This window comes from Centrocercus urophasianus, unplaced genomic scaffold (genome assembly GCF_019232065.1).
Source record: "Centrocercus urophasianus isolate 14NV4802_14NV808 unplaced genomic scaffold, USGS_Curo_1.0 seq_15, whole genome shotgun sequence".
In the NCBI taxonomy this organism is placed as follows: domain Eukaryota; kingdom Metazoa; phylum Chordata; class Aves; order Galliformes; family Phasianidae; genus Centrocercus; species Centrocercus urophasianus.
This window is the reverse complement of record NW_024884697.1, coordinates 19007919-19029509: the sequence shown is the minus strand read 5'-3', so window position 1 is coordinate 19029509 and position 21591 is coordinate 19007919. Positions and strand designations below refer to the sequence as shown.

General features: G+C 41.0%; 1 protein-coding gene across 3 annotated transcripts in view; it reads left to right on the top strand.

Annotated features, from left to right (window-relative positions):
• Positions 1 to 21591, top strand: part of PLXNB2 (plexin B2) — a 248929-nt gene that overhangs the window by 66490 nt on the left and 160848 nt on the right. For all 3 annotated transcript variants that reach the window (XM_042815708.1, XM_042815709.1, XM_042815710.1), the window contains one exon: positions 10081 to 10260. The gene's annotated coding sequence lies outside the window, so the exon portion shown is untranslated. The remainder of the gene's footprint in view (positions 1 to 10080; positions 10261 to 21591) is intronic.

The window sequence follows — 21591 nt, the reverse complement described above, 5'->3', positions numbered from 1 at the left end:
TCACGCAGAAGGCATATGACTCCTCGTGAGCCATGCAGATGTATTACTGCTTGTTGCATTTGGATTTTCCTTTGCATTGTTTCTGTTTTGAACAAACAGTGTTTTACATTGAGGCCTCGGTCATCGCAGGCTCTGTCCTTAACATGGAGAGAGCAGAGTTGCAGGTGATCTCAGCTCTTTGCGTAAACCACAGAAGCCCACCACGAAGTCCTCCTTCGAATGTGGGTCAGGGCTACCTCCCAGAGAGAGGGACCTGGACAGGGCCCAAGTGAAGGAGGAAAGCACCCAGCAACAGCAGTCACAATGCACTCAGGAATGGCAAAGGAATAAAAGCATTCTTGCCTGTTTAAATTTTTCATGTTGTTAGCTGCTTAAAAAGAGCTGCTGGAAATGATTGTGGCACTTGAAGCTATTGAAGAAGTGGTTTGGATACAACTGAAACTCAAATATTAATTGATTGCATTTCTGTGGGAAAATCAGTGCAAGGCTGAAGCTACTATACTTCTAAACGATTACATCTCTAGGCCATTGCTAAGCTGTTTAAAGCCTAACCTCTGGACATACTACAGTCTTATTTGCAACCTTAAACCAGCTGTGCAAATAATTCTCTACTGGAAAAGGTCTGTTGCAACATTTGTGCAGGTATTAGCACCAATGCACTTGTAATAGTAAATTATTTTTTCATAATTACGTATTTCAAAGGCAAGATACAGATTTTAAAATACTAATTCTAAAATTAGAATGTTAGTCCTAACATGGCTCCTGAATTCACAGAATGGCTGAGGTTTGCAGGGACCTCTGTTTTTCCAGCCTCTGCTCCAGCAGGAACACCCAGAACAGGGTGCCCAGGCCCACATCCAGGCATTTGAAGATCCCCATGGAGGAGACTCCACAGCCTCTTGGCAACCTGTGCCCCATCACCTGCACAGCACAAGAAGAGCTTTCTCATGTTCAGATGACACTTCTTGTGTTCCAGTGTGTGCCCACTGCCTCTTGTCCTGGCATTGGGCACTGCTGGCTCTGTCTTCTTTGCACCTTCCCTTTAAGTATTCATAGACATTGATGAGTTCTCCCCAATTCTCCTCTTCTCCAGGCTGAACAGGCTTCAGCTCATTCAACCTTTCCTCAGAGGAGAGCTGCTCCAGTGCCATCATCGTCTTCTGGCCCTACATTGGACTCTTTCAGGATGTCCGTGTATCTTTTGTCTTGGAGAGCCCAGAATTGGACACAGTACTCCAGGAGTGCTGAATAGAGGGGAAAGGTCTCTCTTCAACCTGATGGCAGTGCTTTGCTTTATACAGCACGATACTATCAGCTTTTTTTTTTTTTTGTAGCAAGGGCACACTGCTGGCTCACGTTCAACTAGTCGTCCACCGAGCCCCTCTTTTCTGCAGAGTTGCTTTCTAGGTGGTCCCAGGCATGTCCTGATGCTTGGTTTTGTTCCTCTCCAGATGCAGGACTTTGCACTTCTCCTTGTTGAATTTATTGAGGTTTAATTGCTGTTATTTTGGAAAATGAACAAGTTTGGAAGTGGTCAAGGTTTTTACTGGCCAAATTAGAATTGATTCAGTTAATTCCAAGTAACCTGTGTTAACACTCCCTAACGCTTCTGTTTACTGAGGGTTTTTGCATGTAAGCTAAGAATGAGGAAAGAATGGACCTGCAAGGCTTTTCATGTGAGTATTGAGGGTTTATATATTTTTGGTGTTTTTTCATGACACTTAGTAGTGGAATTATCATGAATAGTGATTACATAATTATCTGATATAATTATTTTATGATACAGCAACCTACCTTTCTTTTTTTTGGTAAAAAATATACTCCCAAGTGTAAGCCTTTCTCTATCATGAATGCCTTGAATTTTATTAAAATCTGACCTCATTTAAGTACACTGTTAGTATTAAAATAGTACATCCTAAATCTCAATCACTTAGAAATTGTCTGTGCCTAAGAAGATGAAATGAGAATCTCACCAATTAGTATGAAAGTCTGAGTAGAGCAGAAAGTGACTTCAAAGAACTTGATTATATATTTTGGGTTTTTTATATATATATCTTTTTTTTTTTTTTCTGAAGTACTTCCAATTTGTAGAAAACTTTAAACACTTTTTTAGCACAATATTAGAACACATGAAGTTTCCTTATTATTGGTGTGCAAACCAAAAGTAAAAAAAACATTTAAAATCATTTTAAAACAAAAAAAATCTGTTTCGTTCTTAAAGATGAAAGGACTGAAAATGCGAAGTCTTAGTCTGCTGGCACTCTTCTGCTGAGCTATTGCTTTCTTTAACATACGCTGTAGGCTGGTGCTTTATCCAGCATTTCATTATATTACCCAATCTTTTTTGAAGGGCAAGCCTTTTAATAATGGTTTGTGTCTATGTCAGATCGTCTCTACTTGTTTTTGTGGGATGTTTGGGCCCATCTTGTGATCAGATGGTATCAAACAGCTTGTACAGAGCCCAGTAAAGCTCTAATTCCCAACCTCCATCAAGCTCGAGAGACTGAAACCTCCTCTGCGGAAAGCTCCCACCATCACGTGAGGGGCATCCCTGACAGGGACTGGTTTAGTCCCTTGACTATATCTAGTAGTAGCTGGCATTTTCAGCTTCAGCTCCTCCTGATTTGTGTTTACAACATCTGGCTACCAAAAAATGTTTTAATAAAATAGCATTGGAATGGAGAGTCACATGCTGCATAATGGCTAGCACAGAAAGAAAGCAAGCATTGTATGCTCTTGTGTGCAATGTCTTTGTGCTGTACTCTGATGCAGTTTTAAGTTTGGGTAGTTTGGGTGATTTTTTTTTCTTTTCACATTTCCTAATTTCTGCAGAAATTTAAGCAACATTGGGGCTTGTTTTGGCCATTGTGCAAGGGGCACTTAATGAGTATTTCAGACTTAAAGCTTTTGATTATACCACCATATAATGATGATGTCAGTAGGATGTCTTATCACTGCTAAATGTCCTGCACATCAAAGCAAATGGCATATTTTTGTATCACCACATGTATAAATATTGGTGCAGTGATGGCAGTTTCCAAAGTAAGTGCCAGTGGAAAAAAAAAAGCGTATAAAAAACCACTTTGGAGCTGTAGGTCCAAAAATGCATAGTAAGGCAAAAACATGGATAAACCATTCCAGTGGTGAGGGTATAAGTGAGAAGCAGACTGGGGAGCATACCTACGGTCTCAAACTCAGCTATGGGAGAAGGAGGAAGCCCAGATGTATTTCTTTAAAAAGGAGAGGAAAACCTAACTCTCTTCCATCTCATGCCCCATCAAATTCCTCACCTCTTTCCTTTTTTAAACCTCCACAATTGTTGGAAATTATTATTTTATGAAAAATGCAAATGCAATTATATGTAATGAGCAAATTATGTAATTTGCAAAGGCAGAATAAAAGACATTATTGAAATCAAAAAATCACTTTTCTATCAACTCCAATGTGTTTTCCCCATATCTCCAAAATGGCAGGGAGTGAGGTGAGCATGAAAAAGCTGCTGCTGCTGTTCCCAGCTGCGGATGTGTCAATGGAGATAAATTTCAGTGCCTTTCTGGAGTACTGGTTTGTGTACACCTTACATTCTGCTTCGCCAAAAACAAACCCTTCCAAGGTGTTGTCTGTTCCCTCAGCTAGCTTTGGAGATTTCGCAACGTGTTTGTACAGTGAGATTGAAGGCCTATGAGACTAAATAAAAACAGCCACAGCTGCTGTAAAGGGCCACTTCTCTTTGCCTTCCTTTTGGAGGAGCAGAGGTCAGGGGTATACATGCATTATTGTCGTCATCCAGGCCTCTGGGCTGCACAGGGGCTGCTGGAAGACAGAATTCCTCCTTGACTCACTCCTTTTTTTGTGTCCTGCTAAAAGCTGCTTTTGCTCACAAATTGCTCTTGCTTATTTGGTTTTGTGTGAATGCCTATGAGATCCTCCTGGTTCCCTGGTTCCTCCAGGGTAGGGCCCTGCACGCTTTTCTGTGCTGCGCTTCACGTTGTGCAAGTTACCTCAGGGTTATTGTAAAAGCAGTTTTCAGTTAAGTAACTGAATATGAGAAACTTTAAATAAAATGCCTTTGGAAACAGTAAATGACAAAGTTCTCTGAATGTGGTTTATGAGAGCCTTGCAGCCCAATCTCCTGAAAGAAGCGCCCACAATCTGGCTTTATAGCTGATACACAACTAGTTGGTAGACAAAAGCCTGGCTAGGATTTCAATTTACAACCTATGATACATAGAGTTCTCTCTTCCTTGTAATGCTTTAAACTGAAATTGAATTTTAAATTAACTTGACACTGTGCTATTTTCAAGCCAGATAAATAACCATGTTCCTTTTCTCTCCTTTCATAATATATTTGATATCTTACTATGGAACCTATTTCCTGAATTGATATTAATATTACACCTTTGCCTATCCTTATTTTCCTTAGAAAAAGTGTGAAACATAACTGCCTTACTGTAAGAAGTATTGTTTGTGCTTTGACAATTACACGGGTTTGTGGCTTAAGAATTTTGCAGTTTCAGTTTTGTTCACTGTAAAAATCTGTTTTATTCCTTTGCTTTTTCATATAACATTGATCAAACACTGGCCTTCAGAGTGACGTTTCCTCAGCCTGTGTGTGTGTGTTTTCCATTTGTTTTAATTCATCAGAGGGCCACGTTCTTCACTTTTGTACCCCATTTGCACCATGACTCAATGTCTCAATTCCCCCAGCTATGGATTTGGGTGTGGAATTACTTCTCTGAAGGTTGGGTGCTTTAAGCTGCTGGATTCACGGAGTACAGGTGTAAGTGATTGTGTAACATGGCAGGTAGTCACAAATGTGGTCAGTGGTTAATCTGAAACCTGATAGCATAATCCTCTTCAACTTCTGATAGATCATACAGCCAGGAAGAATATTGCAAAAGAGCTGCCTTGTACAAGGAAAAAAAAAACCAAACAAACCAAGAGGGATTTTTTTTTCTAAGTATTTTAAAAGAAAAGCAAATACCCACATTTTTGAATGTATATATACTTTGTGGAAAGGAAGACTTCTACTGTAGAATTGTTTAGTTTGGTTTTCTCTAATTCTCATGCTTGTACATGAACAAAACATTCTTATAAAACTGTTCATGGATCTTATACTGAAGGACAGACAGTGACATAAGTCACGGTGTTTTGGCATGCTGGGTGTAATTTATTTCTCCTGTTCCTGGTAAAGAATCAGGCTAACAACATTGGTCAGTGTATGTACCTTGAAAATAAGGTATCAGAGTGCATCCTCCCTCCCTCCTGCCTCAGGAAGATGTTCATTGAACAGTTTCCTTTTCATACTGTTTTGCTTCTCGCAAGGCATTAGCATTCTTGGAAGAATTTCACAGGCCCTGAGGCTTTGGTAATGATCAAGACAGGCAGAAGGAAAAATTACCAAACACATCCCCTGGTAGGTTGAGGGGTGGAATTTTAACAAGGGGCTTTCACGACCATTGTTTTTCTTGTTCACTCTTTCGCTATTCCTTCGCTAGCCAATACACTAGGACTCGAGAGCCTAACTCAACACTGTTTTTGTTAACAAACATAATGAAACAATATTATGAGTATTTTGTTTCTTTGACTATACTGATGAGGGAGAAAAAGAAACTCTGTCTTAACTAGGACAAGAAGTTATGCAGAACTGCCTGACTTGGACACAAATTCTCTTTGGTACAGGAATGCCACACGAAATTGGAAACTTCTAAGCCAAACAACAAAGCCTGAGCTCCGTTGCTTTTCAGCATCTTGTGTTTCTGTCATCTCTCCACTTCCTTTCCTTCCACTGCCACTCCCCTGAGGTATTCAAATGGAAGGATTGCTTCGAAGGTATTTAAACAAAGAAGGCATTCGGCAGCAGATGAGACTTCCTGGAATCAAAAGTGTTTTCACATGCTCGGATCTTTCCCCAGAATGTAACTCACCATGCAGAAGAAGTCCTGCTTAGTACTCTTTGAATTTAGTGGTCATCTTGGTGGGCAGTGGCAGTGTGCATCTCTGGGGTGTGCACATGTGTATATTTAGGCATGTTTGTTTGAGTCTCAGCCAAGATATATGCCAAAAAGATTACACTTTATCTTTCATCCCGGGGAGAAGAGAGCCTAAATGGGTTTATCATGGGGTTTTCATTCACTCTGTCATTTCTCCCTTCTTTATCTTTCATTGCTAGACTTCTAATTTCTCCAGACAGCAGCGCACACCCCTGCAGCTGGCCCTGCATAATGATTCCCTCCTCCCTGACTGACATGAGGGCGGATGCATAAATCTCATGCCGTCAGGGTGCCTCCTTCGGCAGACACTCTTCCCTCTCCCCCCTTGAAAAATATCTGTCCCCTCTGCAGCACTCTCATTTACCACCTACCAGTGCTTCCCACTGAGCCAAGATGCTGCCTGTGACCATTATCCAGCCTATGCTAAACACTGGGAAACGGTTCTTTTCTGAGAAAAACTGCAACCATTTTTTTCTTTTCCTAATGACAATTATTAGTGTAAATTGGAGCGCCTTTAGCGATTGTATTTGACACAAACATTATCCCATAAGGCAACTAACTCCTGTGAATAGCAAGAGCTGAGTAATGGCTTGTATTAGGAGCTGGAGCACTGGAGAAACAAGAATTTCAATGGAAACAGTGGTCTTTAAGGGGTCTTAAGTTGGAGATCTCCATGTTCTCTGAGGCTCTGCATTAATTTAAAGTGATTCCTTTGAACCACTTTGAACCACTGAGTAAGGGCAGAGCTGTCAAATCTCGGGCTTCCCAGCTGCTGAATTCATCCAACATTTTGGCAGCTTATAAATCAAAGGGGACTTGAGAACTGTTTACAAAGTATTGTTTTGAAATCTCTCTTCCTAAGTCCTCCGTCCTCACTTCTGAGGGGGGGAAATATAACATCTGACTAAAAATCAAGGATAGTTTAAAGGGCAGGAATCTCTGTTCCTGTCTTCGAGATGAAAGCAGGCACTGGATGAATATGCAATATCAGACTTTTCTAGCAGCAGAGGGCTTCATAAAGGTCAGCATTTCTTCCAAGAGTGGCCACACAAGGTATGAGAATGCTTCAGTAGGTGTTCAGTGCTAGCTTGTCTGGTATTTGTAGTCAGTTGCTTTGAGAATTAAATGATATTTTCTCCAATTACAAGTATTTGACTGTTTCTTTGCTGCTATCCTTATGATGATTCATATTGCAGTTATTTTAAAGAGGCAGATAAACTGCAGTTGTTTATATACAAACAGAATATGGCATTGGATGCCAGAAACCAATCTCACTAATATTTGGCTGGCTAGGTTGCATCGTCGTTTCATGTTTTGGCTATCAGAGACAGCAAGCTTAAGATTAATTGAAATGAGTTTCTTTCTTTCCAAGTGTGCTCAATGCCAGAGATATTTTCTCCTCTGTAAATGCTGGCAATTGATTATAAAATGTCAGAGGTGTTAGCAGTGTCAGTGACCTTCATCTAGCCAGCTAGAATAATAGCTGAGACTTGCTTTAGGGCACGCTGCAGTCACTGGCAGGTGATTGTGGATTATAAGTGTAATGGTGCTTATTCCCCTAAATTTATTTGAAAAATGGCACTGAACACAAAAAAATAATAATGCTGTACTCTTCATGATCTTCTGGGTAAGCCTGGAAGGTGTGAGCAGCCCGGTCTGTGCCCTTTGCTGAGGAGTGAACAAATCATCTTCCTGCTGCTGTCTGTGGGCCAGTCTGTGAGCTGGTGTCTCTCCCATGTGCTCTGAGGCACTCTGTGTTCTTGGAAGTGCTACTGATGTGATTTGACCTGCATTCTTGCCACAGACCTACATGCCAGCTGTGCGTACAGCTCTCCTCAGGATTCCTAAATTTGACTTAGCTCCTCAACTGCTCTCACTAATATAATGAGCTTCAAAGCAAACGATAGGGAAGGTATTGAAGAAAAAATCCTCTGTTTCAAACAGTTCTTTTTAGACTCTGAGGCAAAGGCTCAACTTTAAAACAGATGATGATGTTTTTTCTTTGAAATCATGTTGTTACAATAAAGCTGCAATTATAAATATATATTAATATATATATATAAATAAATAAAGCTGTATTGTGCCTGTGATTTTTGAAAAATGAAGGAAGAAAGGATGTGCATCTCACTCCTGGTTAGTCCCAGCCTATTGCTGTGTTGCAGGTGTTTGTCCTTTCTTGCCTCGGTGGCTCCAGCAGCAGTGATGGAGTTGGATGGGCAGTGTGTGTGGTGCTGGGACTAGGAGGGGAAGTATTTGAAATTCCTGAACGGAAACAAAGAAAAGGATAGAAAAGATGAGTATTAAGCTTTGAAGAGCCACACAAATTAGGCTGAACTTGAGGAGAACTTCCTCTGTGGCTTCTTCCACCTTAATGGTAGAAAAAATTATATTCTAATGTCTTGTCTTTAACGTGTCTTAGGGCTGGAATTCCTGAATTTTAATCCCTGGATAGCCTATCTTTTAAGTTATGTTTTTATTCCTCTCCGATGAGAGCTGGTACACAAAGAAACGGAACTTTTTGTATTACATGCCTTGGGTCAAGTATTATTCAAAATGCATACATATGATTAAGGATTTGGGAGAAAAAAAGTCACGAGCAAGTTGTCATCTGTGGGTCTCTTTGAAAAGTCAGCTCTTTGCTGCTCAGGAAGCCTGCCGACCAGTTCTGTGGTTCAGCCATGAGTTGGGCAGAGGTGCAGGAGCTGTGGGCTGTGCGACCCCAGTTCCTGGGGAACCATAGGCAGGGAGGGGTGTGAGGCGTGCAGTCCCACTCCTTCTGCAGTAAATGGTTGTGACAGTTGTCACAACCCAGGTGACACTGGAGCTCGAGATGACTTTAAAAACTGTCCTGACTTCAGAATCACAGATAGAAAATGTATTCCTGTGAATGTGGCAGTTCTACATTAAATACTGGCCCATTTTTCCCCCAGGCTTTTTCTCAGCACTGCCCAAGTGAGGGCCTATGATCTGTTCTCTTAGTTTTCTTACAGTGCTAGTTTTCTCTAAACGTGTTAAAGGCCTTTGAGTTTATGACACCTGAGAAGATACTTCTGCTAATTTAAGATTAAAAATACCTCCTTAAGAGATTTCATATGTAAAATTTTGATGGAATTGGACTGCCGGAACAAGGAGTTCAGAAAAAAATCACAAGATAATTTAGATTGGGAAAGGTCTACTGGAGGACATACAGTCCCACAAGGCCAAGTTGCTAAGAACACAGCATAGTATTTGGCGGCCTGAAAACTTAAGTACATGGTGGGGAGTGAGATTTTTGATAGAGAAAAAATGGAACTGTAATGCGTCTCCTTTGTCTTCACCTTTCAGAAGAGAAAAAAGGAGGGAGACGGGGGAAAAAATTCTTTTCTATGCATTCCCCTTTATTTTTAAATGGAAATAAAATTTTCATCCGGCTAAGTCTTACTTTCCATACTCAATTATTCCCCAGAAAGTTGAAATAAGTATAGATGTAGGCTTTTCAAGAATATGCTCCTGGAATTTAATTTCTGAAGTGAAAGGAAACTGCAAGGTGACATTGCTTTTAAAAATTGAGACTTAATAAAGGGCTTCATTTAGGCATCCATCCTTGAAAATGGATGGTGAACTACGTAGGGCTTGGGAGGGAAAAGGGGGAAAAAAAGGAACACAAGAGAATGAGAGTAGAGGAAAGTACAAGGTAATTTAAGTCTTTGTTTAATGCCTCTGTTTGAAATTAGCACTGGTTTATTTGGTCGGCCAAGCATTGACAGCTCAAAGTCAGATTCTTATCATAAAGTGTTCTTGCCACAGATGATGTCTAAGTAAGTTTATTGTGGACTTATCATTATCTTCAAGAAACATGACCCTTCCAATGGAGAGCTAGAATGCTTTGTAAATAGCTTTCAAGGGCTTTGCATTTTCCCAAGATGTGTTGAGAGGGCACCTCTGCTTGGAAAAGGCCAAGTAAGAACCGTGCTTATTGACAGCAGCAGTGTTAATGGCTTTCCCTTTGTATAAGGCTGTACTGAATCTCTAGCAGTCGGTGCAAATGTCCATCATTGGGTCTTGAAGCCGAAGCATTGCATGCTAAGATCATTTTCTGTTGTTCCAGTTGAGAAGACTGACGGTGACAGCACAGGGCTCAGGTCTGGGGCTGGCCTGGTACCTTCAGAGCACAGCTGGACACGATTAAACCCAGATACCACTGTGTCCCTCTTGAAGACCCGGCAGAAGTCAGCTCATCTCTCCCAAGCAGGGGGTACACATGCAATTCTAATGTGAATTTTTTCAGGTAAGCTTGCTTTTTCTTTTGATACACTTGGCTTTTTTTAATGGGACATTATTGTTCTATTTTCCTCGGCAAATTTGTTGTTATTCTTCAAAACTTTCAAATGTTGCTGAAGCATATAATAAGTGTTTATTACTATTAATGGAGATAAAACTTTTAGGAGGCAATTTTGCAAGAGGCATTAAAGATTAGCAAAAAAAGAAAAGAAAAGAAAAGAAAGAAGGAGCAGCTTGGCACAGGTTCTGTATTCATAAACCTATTTATAGCTGGTATGTTTGCTAGGAGAGCAGGTTTGTGCCGCTGCCAGCAAGATGCTCTGGCTGACTGCTGTGCTAGCGCTTGCCCTAATTTTGCACTTAGGTTCTGAGTCTCCCACTGGGACACTGAGCAGATGTGTGATTAAACTGAATCTCGAAGGTGTTCAGGTTTGACTGCATCTCTGTGGACAATCAGAGAGATTCGATCCAGTTCTTTTCCAGGACCTGTTCACATCGATTAGCCTAAGTTGGCCTGACAGGATTCTCAGAAACTGGCTTGTAAAACCCCTTTGTCCAGCTAAGAGTTTTCTTTAAACTTAAGCATCCAAAGAGACCTGAAGTGAAGAATGACAGAGGGCTTACTCAAACATGGTCCTTGGTCTGTTCTTTAGCTGCTAATCAGTTTAAAACCATTCAGACTGCTTGTTGGGTACTGGTGACATTCCTGGAAGTGCTGCTGTAATGTCCTTCCAGTCTGGAACGAGGTTGGAGGGAAACGTGAAGCATTTCTCTGGAATTGTCTCTGCAGCTGAAACGTCAGCCTTCCACTACTGGTAATAATTATCCACAGACTATACTTTTGGGAAGGTAGCACTTAGCCTTTACAGAAAGAGAAACACGTGTCTCCTGTCTGACACTGAAGCAAAACAAAACAATGGGAGAGGAAAATAAAATTTGCAAAGAGCCTTGTTAAGAAAACCGAGTGTATAATATCATTTAGCTGGCAACTGGCTGCATGCCAGTTTGGGAGTAGTTTTTGTTCTTTGGTTTTTGTTTTTTACATGCTACTTCTTTGTACGAAGTTTTTACTTTTGCTTGGAAACTATTGGGAAAGGGAGGGATCAAAATACAGCTTTACATGCATGTGAGCTGCAAAATGAATAACAATGAAGACAGCTGTTTTAAAACAAAAAAAATATTCCCTCCTACGCACATTCATTTATCTACCTAAAACCGTGATTTCTCAAAATGTAGGGGAAAGCATGAAAATAGCTATTTAAGCTCACTTAGAAATATGCATGAGGGAAGACGAGTATCACTGAGGAACGTCCTGCGGAGGACGGGTGGATCTGCTAAAAAGGAATCATAGCAGAGCAGTTTCTGTAATTTTGCAATGATATTTTAAATCAATTATGTGGATAACACAGGGTGTGCTCTGAGAATAGCCAGGAGCACTTTTCTGTGGATGCAGAGGCCTCTGTGCCAGGATGGGGTGAGCGCTCCCACGACTGAGCCGTGTGTTTGGCCATGCGTCAGCTCCCTGCAGTCAGCCTTAGCGAGCTGCCTCCCCAATGGAAAAGGCTTCCAAAACTGCACAAAGGCTTGTCTGATAATACATGGTGTGTTTGTACGCCTGGCTGGGAGGTTTGATGTTCAAAATGGGCTTGGTCTTAGATTCTGCGATGATTAAACATTTTGATAACTCGCATCATTATAATTTTCAAAGCAGATATTAGACTTTTACTGAAACTACTGCAAGTTCCTCATAACTGGACTGATGATAAAAGATGGTATTTCCTTTTCAAGAAGCCTTCACTGATCTGCTTGTTTCTTGAGGTCTGTTCCTTTGAAAGGAAGATTAGCATCCCTGTGCTTTTTAATAAAATGAACTGAGTACTAAAAGTCCACGGTCAGCAGTTTGGCTAGAATACTGCGTGTGTGGCTCATTGCTCTACAGAACATGTAGGATATTGAATGTGGATATTAAATTCCTTCATTCCTCCATCACAAAGGAAATAGAAAATGCTCATATAAGAGGCAAAATAGTTTATGGAATTCTTCAGCACTGCCTTTCATGGTATGCAATTATAAACTTTGATGTGTGAGGATTGAGTGCTTCCTGGCATTAGCTGTGTGTACCTAAGCGTCGATCAGGTCGGGTGCTGTCTTACAACCATTTAAGTAACTACATAATGGTGCTCGAGAAAGGAAACAGAAACAGTGAGTTTTCTCCTAATTTTTCTCTTTTTTCTTTTCTTTTTTTTTTTCTTTTCCTTTCAAGAAGCTTTCTTCAAACTTCATTAATCTTCAAAGTTTCCCCTTTTAAATGGGTGGCTGGCATATGCATTTTTGCAGACTCATTTCACGTCCCTGGAGTTGTTAAAGAGTGCAGCCGCAGCCCCAGTTCACTTGTGTGGCAATGAACTTCCCATAGAAATGGGGCTTCTAATAAGTGGCATTGTGCTGGAAGGTGCTAATGACTGCCATCAATCAGAGGGCTGGTAAAAGTTGTTCCCCTCCTCCCCCCAGACTAAATGAGACTGCAATTAAATGCCCTTTTGTTGAGTGATAGCTGAGACAATAGAAATCAATGTCCAAAGCACAAACCCGAATGGCAGGTCTTAAGTATAAGCTAAGCCATGTGTCCCAAGCGATTGGCATGTTGATTTGCTTACAGCTGAGCGTGTATATGAAAGGAATAACCGGGAGCGCAGGCAGCAGGGAAAGCTGTAATGCTCCTTGGAGTGCGGCCAGATCGCAGCACTTGTTGGGAAGACCTCGCGGTGGGGCTGCCTCGGCTGCGTGCAGACCAACAGCACACATGGGACCTGGAGCAGACTCTGGCACAAGGTTGACATCAGAAGATGGGATGCCAAGTGTGTTCATGGTGTGTTTTTACGTTGGTTGCTGAAGAACTGGCAATATCTGATATGGTATGAAGCCCACTGCTACAAACTTTGCCTTCTCTGAGAGCACTTCATACTGCCTGGGTGAGATGATACTCAATCGATGCTGTTACTTCAGGATAGGATTTAGCATAGTGTCAAGACGCATCGTGGGTTGGAGTCCCTGCTGCTCCAGATGCCATTGCTTTGCACCTGAGTGCTTACAGGTGCAAGATCTGCTCTTGGGTAATTCCACTGGTTTTAAACAAACAAACAAAAAATCAACCACTGTCACCAACGAACAACAGACTGCTCATAAATTTCTTCTAAATGCAAACAACCTTTTGAGACCCCTTAATATTGCTTGGTAATTTTGACCAAAGGATGTGCAGTTCTTTAAGTTGCTGAGTGTGTGCTGCCTGTCTTCCTGCCTCCAGACCTTCTCCAAAGCTCACTGATGCCACTAAGACATTTCCTTTTGACTTTAGCATGCTACTCGCTGTCCTGCCCTTGCTTTATTGCCTTGCTGAAAGGGCCTTAAGTTACTTGTGTGCACAGGGCTGCATTGTCTTTAATCTGTGTGGGGTTTTTGTTTTTGTTGTGGTTTGTTGATGTTGGTTTTTTTTTTTTTTAATTTTGTGCAAAACTGTAAATGCATTGAGAACAAGAAGTGATTGCATTTGCTAATGGCAAGGCCCACTGCTGCCTTGCAGTTTATATGCTGTTGGCAGGGACTGGCTGCATGGTGCTTCACAGCAGCTCAGCTAAAATGAGAAAGTCTTAAAGTTTATCTTTGAAGAGATGTTACAGTAAGAAGTTATTTCACTTTTGTGCCTGAAAGGTATTGTACACAGATGAGCAGGGTCATCTGAAGGAAAATTTGAGTTTGTTTTAAAGAAAATATATCTGTTTAGAGATTTTGGTATTGAACTGGTTCTGTGGAGTTCCATATTTATCACAGTTCTTTTGGGGACTTGAACAAACTAGAAGTCCATAGAAATCAGCTGACATTAGAAATAGCCTCATACACCTACCTGTTGGTGGTTCTTGTCCTTATCGCTCAGTGGTAAGATTCTGTCTCTGTTTTTTGTCCCAGTCATGGAGCTCTCCCATGCTGAGTCCCCTTCCTCACTCTCCCTGGCTCTGCTCAGTTTTGAAACTTGTGTTCCTCAGTGCTCACATCTCACCTTTATAGCGTTGACACTGCTTTGAACAACACTTCATAGTCTCACTGTTTCTGTGTAAGTTCAGGTGTTTTTCTCTGACATTAACTCTGGTTCTAGCCTTGACTTGCACCTTACCTTTGCATCAGATTCTCTACTAAAATAAGGAAAAGCAGATGATGCAGCAGTACACTCCCATGTTACCAGTGTAACATTTCAATCCTTTCAATGAAGACTTTGATTCATTGATCTCTTTTTTACTGTTGCTATTACAGATTAAAAAAAAAAAAAAAAAAAAAGAACCATTCTTATCAATAAATATGATAACGCATTTGACGATATGGCCAATCTATCTCAGGATGAATATAGGCATAGAAAGTGCAAAAGCTATTTGTTCTGGTTAATGGTTTATATTTACTTATTCAGTGTGTAATTTTGAATAATCATAGATTAGCTTTTTTTAAGTATTTGCTTCTATACGGCAAACCTTCAGCAGTCCAATGAAGCAGAGCTGTTGACTGCGATTTGATGTGTCCATTACCTCCTGCAATTGCTGTGGAATACAATGGGGTAGCATGCAGACTTCAGAGCTGTCGTGACAGGTATTAAGAATGTGTCAAATCCCAGTGATGACTGATAACATATCTGTCATTTGTGATGGGATTATTAGGAAGAGGAATGCCACTAGGAGAAAGATACTCTGGGAAGAAAAAAGGGGGGAGGGGGGAGGGAAAGATAGGAGAAGAGAGGATTTACTGTTCTTCAGAGCTGCCTCATTTAATTAAGCTTTGTCTAGTCCATAAACAAATCTATTAACTTACTGACTACTTTGGCAGTTCACGCACTTTAACGCTGCAGCAGTAATTTGAGACAATTCAGGTTTCTTTTTGGTGGATAGTTGCACTGTAAGTATTGCGGCTAGTGTAATATTGCTATCTATTTTATCTTCTAATTGAGAATTTAATAGAATGCTGTGGCAGACAGAATTCTTTGGGCACATACAGCATCTTCTGCATGGAAGATCTTTCTAGAATATAGTCTGCCAGCACCAATTGATTTGCATTCTTTGGTTAGCAGAAAACACATGAACTATTGTTGTGGGTTTTTGTTGTTTTGTTTGTTTTGCGTTGTTTTTAAATTCAGAGTGTGCATCTTGTGCGAGCATGGAAAGGAAACTGCTTTTTGTGTCACTTGTAAAATTAGGTTCTGCTCAGTAGGACAAGGGTGCACAATGCACAGTCAAATTCCTTTCAGGTATTTTAGGCCAAGCCATAATCACATCTAAAAGCAGATAAATATTAAGACAGAAGAAGCATCTTTTTTCTGCTTCGCCTGACAGTTAGGCAATGCCAGGACAGAGGAGGTGACCTACAGGCTTCTTGCTGTTGGTATCTTTGGTGTATGTGTATCTTCATGAGCGCAGAACCAGTGTAGCTATCCCATCAGATCCTCTACATGCAGAGTTCAGTTTGTATTAGATGTCAGGAATGGGGAAACTTGAACCACAATGAGCTCAAACAACTATGCTCAGCTGTCATATGCTCCCATAAATCCCCATTCAGTAGACTGGACTTTGAATAAGAACTCATAAAGACATCTTAGATGGTCTTTTCAACCAATCTTTTTTATGAAAAAGGACTTGATCTGGGTCTCTGTCCCTTCTATGTAGGACTTACCACCTTTCTAGGGTCTCACATTCCCTCAGTGGAGGTCAGCCCCATGCCCAAATGGACACTTGGGTACAGCTGAACAGCTCCTGCAGGGTCGCTGCCCGGTTGGATGTATCCAACTGTAGTGGTTGCCAGCTTGGGTCATCCAGGTGGTGGCCTTCAAGGCTGACTGATGCCTCACAGATGAGTGGTTGATGGTCTTGGATTTGGGAGGCACACGGAGAGGTGTGGGCCTCTGTTCAGACCAAGCTGCAGCTACTATAATGATTCACTGTTATTTAAGCAATGAACTCTGTTCCTGACAGTCTTTGATGGCAAATCAGCTGCAACAAGCCATCCACGTCTGGGTAGCCAGTCATTTGTCCTGCAGAAGGGCCTACTGGGACAAGGCATGATACCACAGCATGCTGGTTAGCTTGTGAGGCTGTGTTTATGTTTTGGGTGTAAGCACAGGCCCCACGCTGCTGGGATGTGAGATGGCCAAAGCCAAGGTACCTGCTGCCAGGCCGATACCTCATGCTTACTTCAGGGAAGTAAGACACACATGGTAGTTGCAGAACACCCTAGCTCCAGAGCAAGTTCATACCCTGCTTACCTCATTGGCCCATCCTGTGCCCCCAGGACAGGCCTTTTTTTTTTTCTTCTTTTTTTTTTCCTCCAATTTTTTTAAAGTGTGGTTTTTCCCCCCCCCCCCCCAGAGCCTTGGCTGAGCAGGAACTATGGAGGAATCTGCTGCGAGGACTACAAGTTTTGCTTTTTAATACATCGTGTATTGTGGCTTACTTCATTTTCCGAGGTTGTTCTGAAGAGGGCTCGTGACAACCATCCCAAAACAACAAGGTATTTGGGTACCTCAACCCAAAGCTGGTTGAGCTTAAGAATTGTTAAAGGAGACAGCTCTTGTTTTTTAATTTCCTCCAGAAGCTAAACTCAGCATTTCTTCAAAGGAAGCTGAACTGAGCACCCAGAAATCATTAATTATACTTTAAAATCTGGACTTCAACTTTTTTTATACATAGATTACCATCTAGCATGTTAATGTGTCTTACCATCTGGCAGTGCCTTATTTCATACCCATTAAATGTGGTTTTGTAAAGAGGAATGGCTCTGGAGGACAGCACTCAACCAAAGGAGCCTTTCCCCATTTATCATAGGTTTGGTTTTGGCCCAGAGTGGACATGGCACTGATGTTGGTGTATATTGATCATGGGTAGCTCACAGTCTCTTTGATGTGCCCACCCTGGGAGGAGAAACCATTGCAAACAGGGACTATTGGCAGCAGTCACAGCCTATTTTTCTCCCGTGCTCTCACATCTTTCATCAGCTCCCATATGTAATAGATTTATGAGGTGAATGAGTTTTCTGTCTTGGGAGAGCACTACGGTACAGTAAGCATGAGCTTGGAGTGCTTCTCTGAGGGAATCTGTTTCTTCCCTGTGTTCTCTCTCTCTTCCTCCAGTTCTCCCGACTTTCCCAATTTAAAAAAAGAAACAGCAGTTCTTATCTGGGAGCTATTGCAGAAGTGGACTTGGGACTCAGCTATTTCTTTTTTTATTATTATTTTGCTGTACGCGACGTGTCCTGAGATAACACAGAAAATCAGGAGTCTGCAGGAGTCATCTTTGAAGATCATTGAACTCTTAATAAAATTCCTTCTAGGGTCCAAGATCAACACCGCATGCGCAGTCTCTCTCCTGTTGTTTGTGTGCTCACACTTAGCTGCAGTCCAGTTCTTGATTTATGTTTTTTATTCAGTGATAAGATTAGGATCATCCTTTGAGAACTGATCCAAACCACCATTACCACTCAAAAACATGGATATCTTAAAAAAAAAAAACACAACAAAACATACAAAAAACAATACAAAAAAAAAATTGAATCTAACTCTGGAGGTCTTCATACTTGAATGAAAATTGATTTACGTGCTTTTTTAGAACAGTAAAATATTTTGAAAAATCTTAGAAATTAGCAGTGGTGGTGACTGTTGTTTGTGGAAGGGGAGTTGGAAACAAAATGTTGCAAAACTACTTCTTGCTGATAGCAAATAAAGCCCAATGGGAGATTTTTGCTTTCAAAATATGTAACTGTTGACATAGGATGTTTGCTAGAATATTTTTAGTGCTGATAACAAAAATCAGCACTCATTGGAATTTTGGTAATCTTGAATGGAAACACATGTTAAGCTCTTTGTTAAGCTCCATGTCTGTGCACTGGATGGTAATGTTACAATATGTAGGAAGGGTTTTTTCTCAGCCGAGAGTTTTCCCTGTTGTTTACATCTCTGATCTTTTTGTATTGTATTTGGAGGAGAGGGAATGAGAGAGCTTTGGTCATAAAGAGAACAGTACACTCCAGAAGTGTCTGACAAGATTTTAAGGTGGTGTTTATAAGTTCCGTGGTTGCACTAAGCCTGTGCTAAAGCTCAAAAATCTGTACTTGTTTAATTGTGGTGTAAAACGTTGTTATTATCATATGAAAAGCACCGTGATGCCTTGACTTGCGTGATAAAATAAGAATCTGTTCACAGTAATGACCATTAACTCACTGACAGGATGATAAAGAGATTACAGGGTTCAGCTTCCCACTCACAAAGAATTGGTTGGTGCACGTGCTATTCTGCTGGTCCAATGTGGGTATGTTGCAGAATAGTCATGGAAAACATTTTTAATATTTCTAATGTGCTATCTGACAGCATGATCTCTACAGTATACAATTTTCTGTTCCTCTGACCTCTTACACACCAATTGTATTGGCAAAACACTAATTAAACTGGAACAATGTATTTATTGTGACTGAAAGTTTCTTTTATCTCGGTTTCTATTGTTCAGGTTCCAGAACAGGAGTGAAAGAGCCTACTTAAGGATGCTCTCCGAGCTCCAGTTAAAGATGGCTTTGTTTAGAACTGCCAAAAAGTACCTGCAAGCTGTAAAAGGAGAACATTTCTTCTATGCAATTTCAATCTCTTGAGAATTGCTGCAAAATGGTCTGTGTTAAAATTAGACTACTAACTGTGGAAGTGAACTAGTCTCCAGCATGGACCTTCAGTGTGTTTTGCTCTTCCTTAAATAGACTGTGTCACTTGGTAGCATTTCAGAAAGGTGGTAAATCTTTGAGTAATGCAAAGAAAGGTGGGACCTCATGGAAATTCAGTGGAAATCTTACTTATATGCTAACCTGTGATGGCCTCTGGGAAGGGAATTATTGACTTTCCAGGATGCAGTTACTGTCAGTGAATACCTGAGTGCCCTGAAGAGAGAGCAGTGTCTCCTGAATTGTCAGTGACGTAGTGATGGCAGTGACCATCATCTAAGGATCTTCACGTAGATGGAATATCTGGGCAACTATAGATAAAATCTCGAGTTCAGGATCCACCAAAGTCACATTCCTCATGAAAGACATCATTCGTGTTATTCTTAGTGGTGTGTGAGATGCTTTTGTTCCCTCTATCTCACCAGCATCGCCTTACATGCAGTTATATGAAGTAGAAATGTTGCTGTAAGGTACAGGGCAGAGAATTAGAACAGAAGAGAATCTGAGAACAGCACCTCCACCCTCTTGTAGTCCATAAAGAAGTTCCATGCCAGCATTTACAAGGGGTGATCGCATCAGTCTGAGGAGTTGGGTGATGCCTTGAAAAATGGAGGGACCCTGTTCAAATCCCACTAATACTAGAGGAGATCAGATGAGCTTTAACAGACAGGTAGAGTAAATTCTCACATTAGTACGTGCCTGGGAGACTTTGCTGCTGCTCCACTCTAAGTTCCCACTTGTCCATATTCAACTGAACTTGGATAGCTTGGAGATGGGCGTTAATATTGTGTGTGTGTTTAAAGAGCCTATCCTACCAGATGTTTCTGTTCCCTGTTCTGTTCTCTGTGAGCTTAGTTCCTTCAGGTGACAGGCATGCGTGCTGAAATTTGACATTAGGATATGCCAACATTCACTGGCCGGGATAAAATTTGTTCAATTTTCTCTATGCAGAATATAAATTGCAGAGATAGAAGCCTGTAAATTACTTAAAAGGCACTGTATGGTTTAAAACTACTATGTTACCCTACAGTTATCTGCAAGGTCTACTCTGGAGTCAGCCAGCTGTATACTTACTTATATTACTGTGCTTCATATCTGGCACTCAGAAATGATGTTTATTCTTTTCTTCCTGATGGGAAAACCATTCACAGTCAATAAACTGTCAAGCTACTCTTTTGTCATCTTTGCTACCTATTTATATTCTTTCACATTGAGTCTCCTCGATCTTGCTAGCCTAATGGGTTAGATTCTTTTACAAGAATTTTCCAGTTTCTTGATCACAGACAAATTTACTTATCTTTTTTTTTCTTTTTCTTTTTCCTCTTCGTGAATGAAATGCTTCTTGGTGAAAATATAAATGCAGAGGAAGCTGAAAAATTCAGATTTTCTTCACAGTCATTGGAAAAAAATAGGCACTTCTGGACTGCTTCTTAGCACACAGTTTTAGCTTTCCACCTAGGAGAAGATTAATTGCATTCTACAAGTGCCTGTTTTTCTCAGCTGATAAGCAGAGGTTAGATGGCTCACTGAGATAGCTATTTCACATTGTTGCTATGTAATTTTAGGAAAGATGCTCCTCAGCATTTTCAGTTTCAGCAATGAATAGCACAGCTAAGCAAGGACCCACATCCCCTCCACTGTGTTTCTGTTTAAAAACAAACAGAAGGAGACCAAAAGTGATTTTGCACATTCCAGTTCACATTGCAAAGTTGATCTGTGGGGTCTTCTCTTTCCCCTTCCTATTTTATTTTTTTTCTCACTTGAATGCAAACTTGGCTACAGAAGGACTGCCTTAAAGTTTGACTGTTCAGACCGAAGTTGGATCTGGTGAAGTACTGCAAAACCAAATAGGCTGTCTATATTCTTTTCCCTAGAAATACTGCATGCAAGTGCTGAGAAAGCTTTACCAAATATATATAGTAAACAAATTATTTTTTCTCTAACATTAGCATTTTCCCAGCTGTGTTTGGAGAACTCTGTATAAATTGACTCAGAATAAAGCAAAGAATGGAATGTTCTGTTTAAGGTGAAAATGATCATAGCTTCTGCCTTCCGTGAATTTGCATTGAAGACTGAGGGTTATCAACAACAAAGTTGTCTGACACATAATGAAGACGGTCCAAAAGATGCTTCCAAGTTTTGCACAGAAAGCAAGACTGGTGAATATATACAACAGCAGCAATTTATATATTTGTAATGCAAACAAAGGAGTTTTCCTCCATATCGGTGCAGTTGTCTGCCTATGTTTAGTCTCAAGGAGCACTGTATTTCTCTTATATGAGGGAACATGGTATTCCGTATTATGCAGTAAGTAATGTTGTGCTCCTGAGGCTAAAGCTATAAACAGCTTTGGTGCTGGAGGCCATCAGCGTTGTGAGGCAGAGCTGGCAGAGCAGGGTGTCTGGGCCCTCCTCATCCCTTCAGTGCCAGCCCTGCTGCCACCTGGAGTTATTTGAGCTGACCTCTGATCAGCCACAGTGCGTAAGGAGAATTGCAGTAGGAGATCATTTATTTCACAGACAAAGAAGTAACCTTGTGGAAAAAATGGCCGGGGGGCTTTTGAGTGCTCCTCACCTCTGGCTGCATTGGCTGGGGGCACCAGACATCG